This window comes from Schistocerca piceifrons, chromosome 1 (genome assembly GCF_021461385.2).
Source record: "Schistocerca piceifrons isolate TAMUIC-IGC-003096 chromosome 1, iqSchPice1.1, whole genome shotgun sequence".
In the NCBI taxonomy this organism is placed as follows: domain Eukaryota; kingdom Metazoa; phylum Arthropoda; class Insecta; order Orthoptera; family Acrididae; genus Schistocerca; species Schistocerca piceifrons.
The window spans coordinates 1,192,895,942-1,192,911,014 of NC_060138.1; the positions used below are offsets into that span (position 1 = coordinate 1,192,895,942).

At 46.8% G+C, this 15,073-nt stretch overlaps 1 protein-coding gene across 3 annotated transcripts in view; it reads right to left on the reverse strand.

The window, feature by feature from the left end:
* Positions 1-15,073, reverse strand: part of LOC124781541 (fibrosin-1-like protein) — a 714,430-nt gene that overhangs the window by 388,993 nt on the left and 310,364 nt on the right. The gene's annotated exons all lie outside the window — the stretch shown is intronic.

The following is a 15,073-nucleotide window of genomic DNA, read 5'->3' on the forward strand; positions in this document are numbered from 1 at the left end:
ATGGACTAAGAGTAAAGACGAAAGTAATGAATAATTCTTCAACCTAGACAGCAAAATAACCTCTGACGGACGGAGCAAGGGGGACATAAAAAGCGGTCTGGCACTGGCAGGAAAAAGAGTTCCTGGTCAAGAGAAATCTACTAGTATCAAACCCAGGCCTTAATTTGAGTAAGAAATTTCTGAGCACGTACGTTTGGAACAGAGCCTGTGTGATAGCGAGACGTGGAGTGTGGGAAAACCGGAACAGAAGGTAATCCAAGCGTTTGAGATGTGGTGCTAGGAAGGAAAAAAAATGGTTCAAATAGCTCTGAGCACTATGGGACTTAACATCTGAGGTCATCAGCCCCCTAGAACTTTTAGAACTACTTAAACCTAACTAACGTAAGAACATCGCACGCATCGATGCCCGAGGCAGGATTCGAACCTGCGACCTTAGCGGTCCCGCGGTTCCAGACTGAAGCCCCTAGAACCGCTCGGCTACACCGGCCGGCTGCTAGAAAGAATGTCGAAAATTAGGTGGACTGGTAAAGTAAGGAATGTGGAGGTTCTGCGCAGAATTAAAGAGGAAAGGAACTGTGGAAAACACTGACAGGAAGAAGGAGAGGATAGTAGGATCAGTGGATGATCTGCATGGTACTAGAGGGTAAAAACACCAGGGAAAGGCAGATATTGGAATACATCCAGCTAGTAAGTGAGAACAGGGTGCTACTCTGAAATGAAGACGTTAGCGGAGGAGAGGAATTGGTGGAGTGCCACGTCAGACGCGTCAGAAGGCTGGTGGTTGGAAGAGCGTACTTGTGAGTGCGTGCGAGGGAGGGAGGGGGGGGGGGGGTAAAATTTATAGGTGGAGACATGGGTTAACTGCAAAAAGCAGATTCAAGTGGGGTGTAGGCTGCAGTAATAGCCGCCGGCCGGGGTGGCAGAGCGGTTGTAGGCGCTACAGTCTGGAACCGAGCGACCGCTACGGTCGCACGTTCGAATCGTGCCTCGGGCATGGATGCGTGTGATGTCCTTAGGTTAGTTAGGTTTAAGTAGTTCTAAGTTCTAGGGGACTGAGGACCTCAGAAGTTAAGTCCCATAGTGCTCAGAGCCATTTGAACCTTTTTTTTCTGTAATAGGACAGATGTGAGGAGGTTCAAAAATGCTTCAAATGGCTCTGAGCACTATGCGACTTAACTTCTGAGGTCATCAGTCGCCTAGAACTTAGAACTACTTAAACCTAACCAACCTAAGGACATCACACACAACCATGCCCGAGGCAGGATTCGAACCTGCAACCGTAGCGGTCGCTTGGCTCCAGACTGTAGCGCCTAGAACCGCACGGCCACTCCGGCCGGCTGTGAGGAGGTAATGCAGAGACGAGAAGGCTTGCACAGCATAGACTATCGCGGAGAGCAGCACACGACTGCAGACCACAGTGAACAGTAACAGGCGAGAAGTAGAGCCGAGGTGTTTGGGGTGGATGCCGTGTAAAGTGGCAGCTCGTCCTCGGGTGAGACGAGAGCCGCAGTTTGGCGCCGCCTAGGAGGGGCGACACGTGACGCGACGGCCCGATAAATCACTCCGGCCGACAGCGAGGCGCGGCTGATCCGCCAGCCGACATCCCAGCCGTCTGCGCCGCAAATACCTCCGCTGCCGGCAATTCCACAGACATCTTCAGTCCCGGGACGCCAACGAGACAAGTCTGTAGCCGTTCGGGTCGTCTCACGTGTTTTTAACTCCAGGCAATTTAAAGCGTCAGAAGTTAAAGCGAGAGCGGAACACATCACAGAGTTGCACGAGCCCAGAGCCCTGGCAGTTGTAAGACAGGCGGCACCGAGTACCTGTACGGGCCGGTAACGCAGGATTTGTACTCGTGGCAAACAAACCGACACTACAAATTATCAGAAAATAAAGCCCAAAGATCAGAGATGGCGAATACGTAACGTACCAACGAAAAAAATTTTAATATTATAAGAATCAAACGTGACATGTTCGCTGAAATAACATTGACAGAAAACAAATGTAGAGCCATATCTACAATCTGCAGACCATAATGAGATGCGTGGCATGTGGAGGAGGGGGTTCGCCGGCCGGAGTGGCCGTGCGGTTCTAGGCGCTTCAGTCCGGAACCGCGCGACCGCGGGCGTGGATGTGCCTAAGAAGACCTTTGTCAATGATTAAAAGAACACCATAGCTGTACATTTAGAAACGAAAAAAAGGAAAACACATACAGTACAAATGTACAAAGTCAAAACCACAACTTAACTTGATGAAACTGGCGTTACTTCTCGACGTAATCGCCCTGCAGACGTACACATTTTTCACAACGCAGACGCCATGATTCTATGGCAGCGGCGAAGGCTTCTTTAGGAGTCTGTTTTGACCACTGGAAAATCGCTGAAGCAATAGCAGCACAGCTGGTGAACGTGCGGCACGGAGAGTGTCTTTCATTGTTGGAAAAAGCCAAAAGTCACTAGGAGCCAGGTCAGGTGAGTAGGGAACATGAGGAATCACTTCAAAGTTGTTATCACGAAGAAACTGTTCCGTAACGTTAGCTCGATGTGCGGGTGCGTTGTCTTGGTGAAACAGCACACGCGCAGCCCTTCCCGGACGTTTTTGTTGCAGTGCAGGAAGGAATTTGCTCTTCAAAACATTTTCGTAGGATGCACCTGTTACCGTAGTGCAATGGGTAAGGATTACGCCCTCGCTGTCCCAGAACATGGATACCATTTTTTCAGCACTGGCGGTTACCCGAAATTTCTTTGGTGGCGGTGAATCTGTGTGCTTTTATTGAGCTGACTGGCGCTTTGTTTCTGGATTGAAAAATGGCATCCACGTCTCATCCACTGTCACAACCGACGAAAATAAAGTCCCATTCATGCTGGCGCTGCGCGTCAACATTGCTTGGCAACATGCCACACGGGCGGCCATGTGGTCGTCCGTCAGCATTCGTGGCACCCACCTGGATGACACTTCTCGCATTTTCAGGTCGTCATGCAGGATTGTGTGCACAGAACCCACAGAAATGCCAACTCTGGAGGCGATCTGTTCAACAGTCATTCGGCGATCCCCCAAAACAATTCTCTCCACTTTCTCGATCATGTCGTCTGACCGGCTTGTGCGAGCCCGAGGTTTTTTCGGTTCGTTGTCGATGTTCTGCCTTCATTGAACTGTCACACCCACGAACGCACTTTCGACACATCCATAACTCCATCACCACATGTCTCCTTCAACTGTCGATGAATTTCGGTTGGTTTCACACCACGCAAATTCAGAAAACGAATGATTGTACGCTGTTCAAGTAAGAAAAACGTCGCCATTTTAAGTATTTAAAACAGTTCTCATTCTCGCCGCTGGCGGTAAAATTCCATCTGCCGTACAGTGCTGCCATCTCTGGGACGTATTGACAATGAACACGGCCTCATTTTAAAACAATGCGCATATTTCTATCTCTTTCCAGTCCGGAGAAGAAAAATCGCAGGCCTTAGAACTTGAATGCACCTCGTACTGTATGTGTTTTCCTTTTCTTTCGTTTCTAAACGTATAGCTATGGTTTTCTTTTAATCATTGACAAAGGTCTTCTTAGGCACCTGGGTGTTTTATTGTTGTTCTGAAGAAGGTGTAGTTATCTACGCCGAAACCTAGGTTAACACTAGGTGCTTTTTTCGCAATCGAGGCGGGTTTTTAGTTCTTTAATATATTAACCAACGATTGCTGACGCGCTGCGATGTTGAAGGTTCTTAAATTCGTAAGCGATTGATTTACTCATCTCATTTATTTTCCATTATCTGGCCTGCCTGAGCTGCTTCTCTCGACTGACAATCCCCCCCCACACGCACACGCACACACAGGTTGCATTACGCTTGCGATGACTCACCCTCGTTTCTTGGAAACGCTGGCGCCGGCCAACTCTCAATCAGGAAGCAGCGGCCCGCACCGCATCGGCATTTGGCACGCCGCAGTGGGCGCCCACGAGGCGTGATCCGACCGCGGGCCGCCGGCGAGGAATTAGTCGCTATTTACTCGCATCACGGTCGCGCGGCGATGCAATTACACAGGCCGCGCCGGGAAGCTATGTCGAGGGCGTACCCTAGCGAGGGTAACAATTCTGCCCCGGGCCACCCGCACGGGGGCGCGGAATTTAATCGGAAGCATTAATACGCCTGTTAAATTAACCCAATTACGTAAATGAGGGCGCGCTAGGACTGAACTAAGCGCGTGGCGCGGGGTCGGCTGAATAAAATCGGCGACCGTAAATGGTTTCCATGGCCCGGCTTTCATTTAGCTCTTTTCCCTTCACTCGCTCCCTTATCTCTTTCTCACCCACGGTCAAATAATTACGTATCACCTTGCTAACAGGTCAGTTTCACAAAAAAAAATGTAACGAGCAACGTACAGGTACTGCAAATGAAACATAAATCATCTATATTCAAATGATACTCAGAAATCCACCTAATGGTGTGTGGCGGAGGGTAATTCTAGTACCACTAACTGACGCCTCCTTCCCTGTCCCGCTCTCCAAAGGCGCGCGTGTGGGAAGAACGATTGTCGGTAAGCCTCTAATTTTCTCGCCGTGGTCATTTCACAAAATGTGTGTGATAGGAAGTAATTCGCAGACTTAGCATATGTCATGAGATAGGCGCCTAATATCGCATGGGGGCCTCCTTTGGCCCTGCAGACTGCAGTGAGACGCCATGGAAGTTAAGTTTAAGTCCCTGGTACTCCTCTACAAGCGACTGCCAATTCTGGTCTGTTCGTGGGTGGATGGCTTACACTTCCTTAAGATTCTTCTGTGAATCTGTCTGGCATCTGTCTTTCCCAGCATTTGTTTTATGTGGTCATTCCACCTATAGTCGGTCTGGATGGTTACTACTTGATATTTTACTGCAGATAATTGGTGGATTTCTTTTCCTAGATATGTGCGTTTTAGTATGGGGTCTTTGTGTCTAAGAACGTGCCACGCTTAAGTGTGGCGATCATAGGAAATTATTGACACTTAGTCAAAAGATTAATGGGCTCCCAGTGGAACAAAATCAAGTGTTTTAACACAGAATTATCCCGCAAAAACTTCTGAAGAGATTTAGACACGCCTGCGCTGTTACTCATTCTCTCATTAACTCCTGTAAAAACAATTTCAACTCAACGCGCGCGCGAGCGAGCGAGCGAGCGAGCGAGCGAGCGAGCGAGCGAGAGAGAGAGAGAGAGAGAGAGAGAGAGAGAGAGAGAGAGGGGGGGGGGGCAATGCCCACTTCATACATAAGAAGCTGAACAGTATGTTATTAAAAAGTCCAGATAGCTGTATGTAATGAAGTTTTTTTTCTCCGCAAACATTGGAAACGCTCATTTGTTATCATTTCAAATTACACCGAATTAAGAAAATACTACGGCTTTAAATCATCCAGTCAGACTAGTTACCATGCTAGTAATTACTGTTGAATACAAAAGTAGTTCAATAACAGCTGTTTTTCACCTGTTGTCTACTCCTTTACTAGATAAATTGCCCTTACGCTTTTACTTTTTTGCAAGAGGCGACGCAGAATATCCAGTATTCATTTTTCCATTCATCAAACTATCTAGTACAGTTGCCTGTGCTACCGTCTGTAACGAAGGGTATTCGATTCTGTAAATTTATGTGGGCTACCACATCCTAATCTACGCGTACCTAAGAAAATTTTTAAAAAATAGTAAAATCATCTAAAAAACTGTCGAGTTCGCTCGTAGCTGCTACTCCGCATTACTGCAGGTTTAAAGTACAACCGCTTTGGCGATAATGAATCGCATTTTCAGGTTAAATCTACAACATCAATGCGAATTGGAGGCCGTTAGGTGAAAAAACTGCTTGTGCCTACTATGAAGGAGGTACGAAAGTACTACTTTGGCTGGATGACACTAAGTCATTAAACCAATATGAACTCCCAACGTTGTAAGGGGAGTATTCTGGCATCATCAAATGGAATGGATGTTCGCAGATTTAACAATAGGATATCAATATGTAAGACAGCGGAAAACTTCTGAGTGCTTACTTTTTTATTTTTCATACAAATTTAGTGGGACTTGCAAAAAATAAATAAAAAATAAAGAAAATAGCACACGGGTTAGAATTGTTTCACTGAGTAAAGTGTTAGTAATGTTACCAATGACAAGCAATGTCCGTTGTTATGGCATAATTTATCTTCAGTTTTCAATTTCATTTGCAAAATGATTGCCAACCTTTGGAAAAGAAAGGAAGTACTAAGGGCTTATATAACCCTCATGCCCTGTACCAGCATATGCTGGCACTAGTGCGGCAGGTACCATAGTGCCCGTTTTCACTACGACTTAGCTGTTTTTGTAAGTACCATTAGGAATTCAACACGGGTAAGTTGCTAGCGTATTATATTTACGGGATTCTGATTCCACAGTTCACTGTTCTTCCGCTTATTCGCCCTGTTTTTCAGGTCTAAACTAGTATGTCCTTCAGTGACGAACCTTAATTATCTAAGATTGGCTCTGAGCACTATGAGACTTAACATCTGAGGTCATCAGTCCCCTAGAAGTTAGAACTACTTAAACCTAACTAACCTAAGGACATCACACACATCCATGCCTGAGGCAGGATTCGAACCTGGGACCGTAAATTATCTATGATTATCGATGGATTTTCTAACATCTATTCTGATTATGCCAGGATATGTGCCTTACACAACCTGGAAGATCATATTTAGTGGCTTAATGTAATCCAGCCAAATGAGTGATTTTTTTATCCCCTTCAAAGTAGGCACTGTTAGTTTTTTTTTTCACTCAACGACCTCTAATTCGTATACGTGTTGTTGTAGATTTATCCTGAAGATGCGATTCATTATCGTGAACACAACAAAACCGGTTTCAAAAAGATGTATGTAACTATGTATTGCATTCTAGCCTAAGTGTAGAATGGAAAGCCGAGAGGCTTAACTGAAGTGACAGCTTTCACCCTGGGAATAGGTAGCTGCTGATCGCCGCCTGTTGGTTGGCCGGTTTGGGGGAGGGGGCCAAAAAGCGGGGTCATCGGTCCCATCGGATGATGGAAGGATGAGGAGGGAAATCGGCAGTGCCCTTTCAGGGGAACGATCCCAGCATTTGCCCAAAGCGATTTACGGAAATCACGGATGATCGGACGCGGGTTTGAACCGTCGTCCTTGCGAAGGCGAGCCCAGTGTGCTAACTACAGCGCCGCCTGCCGTACTGTTACTGGAAACTGTGCAGCAGAATGAAATTCAAATCTAAATTTCCGCGAAAGGGGCAACAACAAACTCGAGAGACGTGCCGCGTGATCCGGACGGTCGGCACGGCAGACGATGCCTGTCTGGGCCGAGGCGTGGCGGTAGCTGAGCGGGCAGCGGCAGCCGCGAGGCCAGCAATTAACCCCGGCGCGGCGCCTCGCCTCAGCCGTGATTTATGCACCGGGCCTGCCAGTCGCCGCGGCCAGCTTCAGCCCACGCATAACTGTACTCGCTCAGCGAGCCGTCAGCGTCCAGGTACTGTACGCTCTGCACGGCAAACAGTGTGTTTCCAGGGAACTAATAATGGAGGAACGTTCCCACGCATTTCTTAATTCTCTTAACTTATTTTAGTTACCAAACAAGAACGAGTATGAAATACGATTACTTCCTTTCGACCAAGGGAGCTATACACTACGTATTAACTAAAAATACAAGAGCGCACCACAGACACTTGCGAAGGTGGAGCAAACGCCACCCCGGATCACACTTGTCTCGGAATGTGCCATTACACAAGATATTACACACCAGGACAGGAGTATATTTGGAAATGCAACGGTCTACAATATAATAAGCAAAGAGGAACTGCGGCAGAAGCTAAACTCGCTGACAGTTTTAAATATCAGCTTAGGAACTGCACGCCTACGTGGCTGAGATACAACCAAGGACAAGCCGTACATCATGCTAATGAGACGCGCCACGGCAGAACACCAACCCACAACAACATTCTCGAAGCAGCGTGAAGACGAGCCTCGGGAAGGACCAGGAAAGACTTCCTGAGACCCTGACGGCCTTCTCCAAATCTCTGCACCCCAGCTGCGCAGCGCAGCGCAGCCACTATGATTCCTGAGTTGCACATCAGCGGTCGGGGGGGCGCTAACCATCAGGACAAATGAGAAATCCAGCTTGGCTCTGATACTACTACAGTAGTGTACTGTTTGTGTACTGCTGTGTAATGTAGTTTTGCAAGTAGTGCAGTTCAGAATTATAAATTACAAAATTAGTGATCACCAATGCTGCATATTGTGATAGACCAATAGCGTGTTTCTTCTGGATTCGAAATGAACAGATATCTGTGCGCCACACGGCTAAATTCTAGTATGTAGACTTTATTTTTTTCTTTTTATTTACATATTCTGTGTAGATATTCTCCCGTATGGGCTTATAATTAGCTGCTATGTATATGTTATTCAGAAAGATTATACTCTATTTACTTTATCTGACGTGCACGGTCACATTTTTTTTTCATTAGACTATCGGTTTCGATTTATAGTGTCCATCTTTAAATGTGTTATATGAAAACACGTCCTAATATACTGGAACCATAGTGGCATCGCCAAATGCTAAAATCAAATTCAGCTCCAGCATCGTCAAACGTATATAAATAATAGTATACATAACAGTCATCTTGTCAGCAGAACTACTGTTCAAAACATAAAAAAAAGACAATGTGACCATAGACGTGGAGTAAAGCAAATTTATTCTACTTTCGAGTCACCGTTCAATTCGCGACCATGTCGCAGCTTGTGAGACCCTATGTAGTTCATTTTTATTTCACTAAATTTAATTGCATCATTAATATTATACATGGAGGGATGGGAACATGAAATTTTAATGGTTGCAAACGAATATTCAGTGTGTCCCTTCGCGCTGGACAGCAACACGTAAGCGGCAGCCCGACTCACATACGCGAAGTGTTACTGAATTAGCCGCAGATGTTATACTGTTACGCAGGTTGGCCAGAGTTGTTGATAGAGTCGGAACGTAAATTGTTGACAGAGATGGAAAGTAAGCTGCGTCTTTTATGAAGTCCCAACTGCGCAGTATCAGGATTTCACTGCGGTTAGGAAGTAAGAACTCGGGACTTCTTTCTCCCCATGTCGCCTTACTTACAACTGACACGAATTGGCACCTTGAGTACACGACGACTAGTGGTCGTTTACGCAGCGGTCTGAAGATGTCGATTAGAACTTATGCATCATCGTCTTTTGAAGAGTTTGCAATTTATTCGCACCCATCCTTATACAGGGTGTCCGAAAAGTCTTTCCCTGATTACATAAATTGATAACTCAGGCTAGAAGTAAGACACAAATATGAAACTGGTGTCTAATTGTTTACAAACTATCAGAGTATTTTTCACACATCAGTAAACTTCCACATGAGCACCGTTGGTAGCACGTAGCACATCTAGGCGATATTCAATTTCCGTCCACACATTAGCCAACATCACTGGAGGGATCGATTCAACGACTGTGGTTATCCGTTGCCGCAGGGTTTCAAGATCTGGTACTCATGTTCGGTAGACCTCGTCCTTGACATAACCCCATAAGAAGAAGTGTAATGGGGTTATGTCAGGAGAGCATGGAGGCCAAACCGTTGGCCCATCACGACCAATCCATCACCGAGGAAAGGTCATATCGAGATAGGCACGGACGTCCAAACCTCAATGATGCGGTGCACCGTCTTTATGAAACAAGACATCGGGGTGATACTGAAGCAGCTGAGGAACAGCATACAGTTGCAACATCTCCAGATACACTGCGGGTGTGATGGTAGCCACAGCGAAGATGGCCCGATAATTCGATGGTGTAATAGCGTGCACCAAATATTTACCTTTGGACTGCCTCTTGTGCACTCTATTACCTCGCCAGGGGGGTTGTAAACCCCAAATGCGCATATTATGGCGATTCACTACTCCACTGACAATAAAGGTCGATTCGTCGGAAAAGACAATTCGTTTGAGATAACCATCACCGTCTTCAATACGTGACAGCATTTTGACGGCAGTCATATCGACGCGTACTGTCATTGGGCAACAATGGAAGTGGAAGTTTATTGTTGTATGGAAAAAAACTTTGATAGTTTGTAAACAATTAGACACCAGTTTGATATTTGTATGTTACTTCTAGCCTGACTTATCAATTTATGTAATCAAGGAAAGACTTTTCGGACACCCTGTATTTCACGAATGGTTTGAACAAAACCTTAGTGCAACTGTTGGCCGGACCAGGACTTCGAATACGCGCCCTCGCCTTCCCTAACCAGTGAACGAAATTAAATCTCTCCGAATTCAAGACCTGCCGGCTAATGGAAGACGTACGTGCGTGCGCTGACTCGCCACCGGCGCGTGTAGCGGGGGAATTCAGACGAGAGCGGTGGCTCGCTAATGACTGCGGCGGCGGTGAATCAGCGCTTGGCGGCCTAAGCTAGCCCCCGAGGGCCCTCGGTGGCGCGCACGCGTCGGCCGCGCCCTTACCCTTCCGGAAGGGCCCTCTTGGCGCGACGCCCTAATTGCATCGGCGGCCGAGGGCGCGGGTGCGAGCCGGCCGGCGCGTACTCCAGTGGCCGAGGGCACTTTGCTGTAGCCTAGCTCTTTCTCGCTCTATTGCCCTCTGGGGCGAACGAATTTCTTTCACTCCACCGTACTTTAGTTGGCTGTCTCTGAACACGCCACTCCATTAACATGCCGCCACACGAAAATTACGTCCGCCATATCCAAAGCAATATAATAAAACCAATAACCGCATTAAAACATCGAACTCCCAGGCATTGTGTGGGGCTGCATGCGGTTAAGTGCTCTCATTGTCGAACACTGGATCAGTACAGCCTGGGTGTGCTCTCTTTTAAGAAAGGTAGTTTTTCAAGCATCTCAGTGTTCATGAAGCTAATCTCCTGAACTGCATGTCGTTTTAAATGGCTCTGAGCACTATGGGACTTAACAGCTGTGGTCATCAGTCCCCTAGAACTTAGAACTACGTAAACCTAACTAACCTAAGGACATCACACACATCCATGCCCGAGGCAGGATTCGAACCTGCGACCGTAGCGGTTACGCGGTGCCAGACTGAAGCCTCTAGAACCGCACGGCCACACCGCCCGGCGAACTGCATGTCGTGCCATAATAATATTCTGCAGATACATTGTCTTATTTGTCGGTACTACACTACTGGCCATTAAAATTGCTACACCACGAAGATGACGTGCTACAGACGCGAAATTTAACCGACAGGAAGAACATGCTGTGACATGCAAATGATTACCTTTTCAGAGCATTCACACAAGGTTGGCGCCGGTGGCGACACCTACAACGTGCTGACATGAGCAAACTTTCCAACCGATTTCTCGTACACAAACAGCAGTTGACCGGCGTTGCCTGGTGAAACGCTGTTGTGATGCCTCGTGTAAGGAGGAGAAATGCGTACCATCACGTTTCCGACTTCGGTAAAGGTCGGATTGTAGCCTATCGCGATTGGGGTTTATCGTATCGTGACATTGCTGCTCGCGTTGATCGAGATCCAATGACCGCTACCAGAATATGGAATCGGTGGGTTCAGGAGGGTAATACGGAACGCCGTGCTGGATTCCAACGGCCTCGTATCACTAGCAGTCGAGATGACTGGCGTCTTAACCGAATGACTGTAACGGATCGTGCAGCCACGTCTCGATCCCTGAGTCAACAGATGGGGACGTTTGCAAGACAACAACCATCTGCACGAACAGTTCGACGACGTTTGCAGCAGCAAAGACTATCAGCTCGGAGACCATGGCTGCGGTTACCCTTGACGCTGCATCTCTGACAGGAGCGCCTGCGATGGTGTACTCAACGACGAACCTGGGTGCACGAATGGCAAAACGTCATTTTTTCGGATGAATCCAGGTTCTGTTTACCGCTTCGTGATGGTCGTGTTTGGCGACATCGCGGTGAAAGCACATTGGAAGCGTGTATTCGTCATCGCCATACTGGAGTATCACCCGGCGTGTGGTATGGGGTGCCATTGGTTACACGTCTCGGTCACCTTTTGTTCGCATTGACGGCACTTTGAACAGTGGACGTACCATTTCAGATGTATTACGACCCGTGGCTCTACCCTTCATTCGATCCCTGCGAAACCCTACATTTCAGCAGGATAATGCACGACCGCATGTTGCAGGTCCTGTACGGGCCTTTCTGGATACAGAAAATGTTCGACTGCTGCCCTGGCCAGCACATTCTCCAGATATCTCACCAACTGAAAACGTCTGGTCAATGGTGGCCGAGCAACTGGCTCGTCACAATACGCCAGTCACTAGTCTTGATGAACTGTGGTATCGTGTTGAAGCTGCATGGGCAGCTGTACCTGTACACGCCATCCAAGCTCTGTTTGACTCAATGCCCAGGCATATCAATGCCGTTATTACGGCCAGGGGTGGTTGTTCTGGGTACTGATTTCTCAGGATCTATGCACCCAAATTGCGTGAAAATGTAATCACATGTCAGTTCTAGTATAATGTATTTGTCCAATGAATACCCGTTTATCATTTGCATTTCTTCTTGGTGTAGCAATTTTAATGGCCAGTAGTGTATCTGCAAAATGTGTTGCGAATGGAGTTAGTAGCGCTGAATTTCTACTGTGTAAAAACTGTTTTCCTTTCATTAATTTTGCGTATGTATTGGAAAGGGGGGGGGGGGGGCGCAAGAGACGGAGGGACTCGTTAGAGGTCCCAGAGCTCCGAGATAATGCTCTCATTAGCACACAAAACAATGCCCTGGCCATGACTGACTTGTGCAACGTATTGACACTCCACTAGTATCGTTCGTGGTGTGGGGGGAAAGAAAATAAAAAAGAGCAACTTCCAGGCTTGGTTAGCATCTGCATTTATAGTCGACCGCGCATTTCTTGCGGTGTTTCCACACCTTTCTTCGGCCCCTGTAGTTTTTAAGTATCTTCCATACTCACGTACGGTTTGTTACTGTGTTTCGATGACTTTCGCCTTGATTATCAGCATCTAATTTGGAACCTTGAGGTTTTCACTTCGAAGCCAGATAATTCCCGACAGGTACCTGTTTCATTTCAATTCTCCACAACCAGCAGAATTACCCTTTAGGGATCTCTGTCGCTTGCCAGCTTGTTAACAAGGAACGTGCGCGGCTAAATCGCAGGGAAAGGTGCGTGGTGTGAGTGTTCCCGGGTGGGATGAAAAGAGGCGGCGTTCGCCCCCTCCATAATGTATGTGATTCACGCGGGCACGTGCGCCGGCTTATGCGGGCCGCTTCACAGTTTACATAATGGCGCCGCGCAGGGAACACGTGTAGCCGCCGCGGATGCCTAATATGCTAATCCGTCGGTGGGGTGATGTAGGGGGGGGGGGGCTATGCTTGAGAGGGGAGGGGGGGAGGGAGCAGCAGACAGTCGGCGGATAGCCTTCGGGCTATTTACATACAGGGGCCAGGCGCGTGCCACACAGCTACATCCGGCACTAAACATAGTAGTCAAATGCGGTCGCCGGCCACCACACATTTGCTGTCATCGTCTTCCTCCTGAGACGCTGAAGTATACAGTGTTACAAAACTCGACGGCAAAACTTCAAGAATAGATTCTTCATATAACATGGAAAAAAATCTGTGGGAAACATTGGCTCCTTAAGAGCTATCAACACCTATTTTCGATACTGTGGAACGAATCTCTTCTACTGTACGCTCTTCCCTTTCCATATTTTGGAAGGAGATAGCATAGTCCAAAACTAGAAAAACTGGCCAGTAAATATAGGCTCTAAAATGCATAGCTGAAGACCTATGAACCCTTTCTTGATATTCGCTACTGTGAAAACATCTCTTCTACTGAGCATGTGTTCATACCTCTTACGGTATGCATTTTAGACCATCACTGGTCCTTTTTTTCTGCTTGTGGTCCATCTACATTCTACCAAAATACGGAGCGCAATTAGCTTGGAAAACGATAAGGTGCTCATAGCTTGCAAAGTTTCCATTTTAGACTTTTTCTTCTTGTTATGTGGGGTACCCATTCCTGAAGTTTTGCCGTCTAGTTCAGGAACAACCGTATAATAACAAGAAGAACTACTATCAAGGGAAAACCCGTCACACTGATGAGCGAAGTAAAGAACTCTGGAAGTCAGTTCTTGCTTAACTCCTCTAATCCATCTGACAGGGTGAGAGCTATTGTAATTTAGTATTCCGGGCGGTAGAGTTAGCTGCGCTAAGATCCCGGCGGGGAAAATTGTATCTCTTTAGCAGTGTCGCAGCGAACGGAAGAAAATCAAGTTCATCTCAGCAAATTCGGCAGTCGTCTGTGACACTCCGGACTGAAATTCAAAAAAATGGTTCAAATGGCTCTGAGCACTATGGGACTTAACATCTGAGGTCATCAGTCCCCTAGAACTTAGAACTACTTAAACCTAACTAACCTAAGGACATCACACACATCCATGCCCGAAGCAGGATTCGAACCTGTGACCGTAGCGATCGCGCGGTTCCAGACTGTGGCGCTTAGAACCGCTCGGCCACTTCGGCCGGCCCGGACTGAAGTAGTCCGGAGTCTATTCACCACTGAGTTTAAATTAAGTCTATTGCAGAAATGAAGATAGCAGTAACATTTAAAAATTGAAGTCTTCTTAGTGTTAAATATGGCAGTAACCCAACTTCTTTACTATGCAGAAACTATTGATTACCATGACGAGAAAATTTACCAGCGAATAAAAAGAATTACAAGAGAGAATAAGAAGATATTATCGAGTGGATCCTCGACAAGATGTGAGGAGGAGAAGAAAGAAACCTAGCCTTACGTGGAATTTCCACGTAATTCTACTGGTTAATTAAGGCTTACATGGCGTAAGAGGAGTTCTTTAATAAATAAGATGTAGGCAGGTGTAAACAATTCGAATCCTTATTTTTAAACTACTGTGCGAAATGAAAGTGCAATATTCGGCAACCTTGTTTTCCCCATCTCATCCAAATGTGTAAGACTAGCAGAGAAAGGGAAAAACTTGGGAGTTACACTAACGATGCTGTTTTGAGTAAATATGTTTGTCTGAAGCTAGATACTGGTTAGATTCTTTCACTGTCCCAGTTGTGGTGC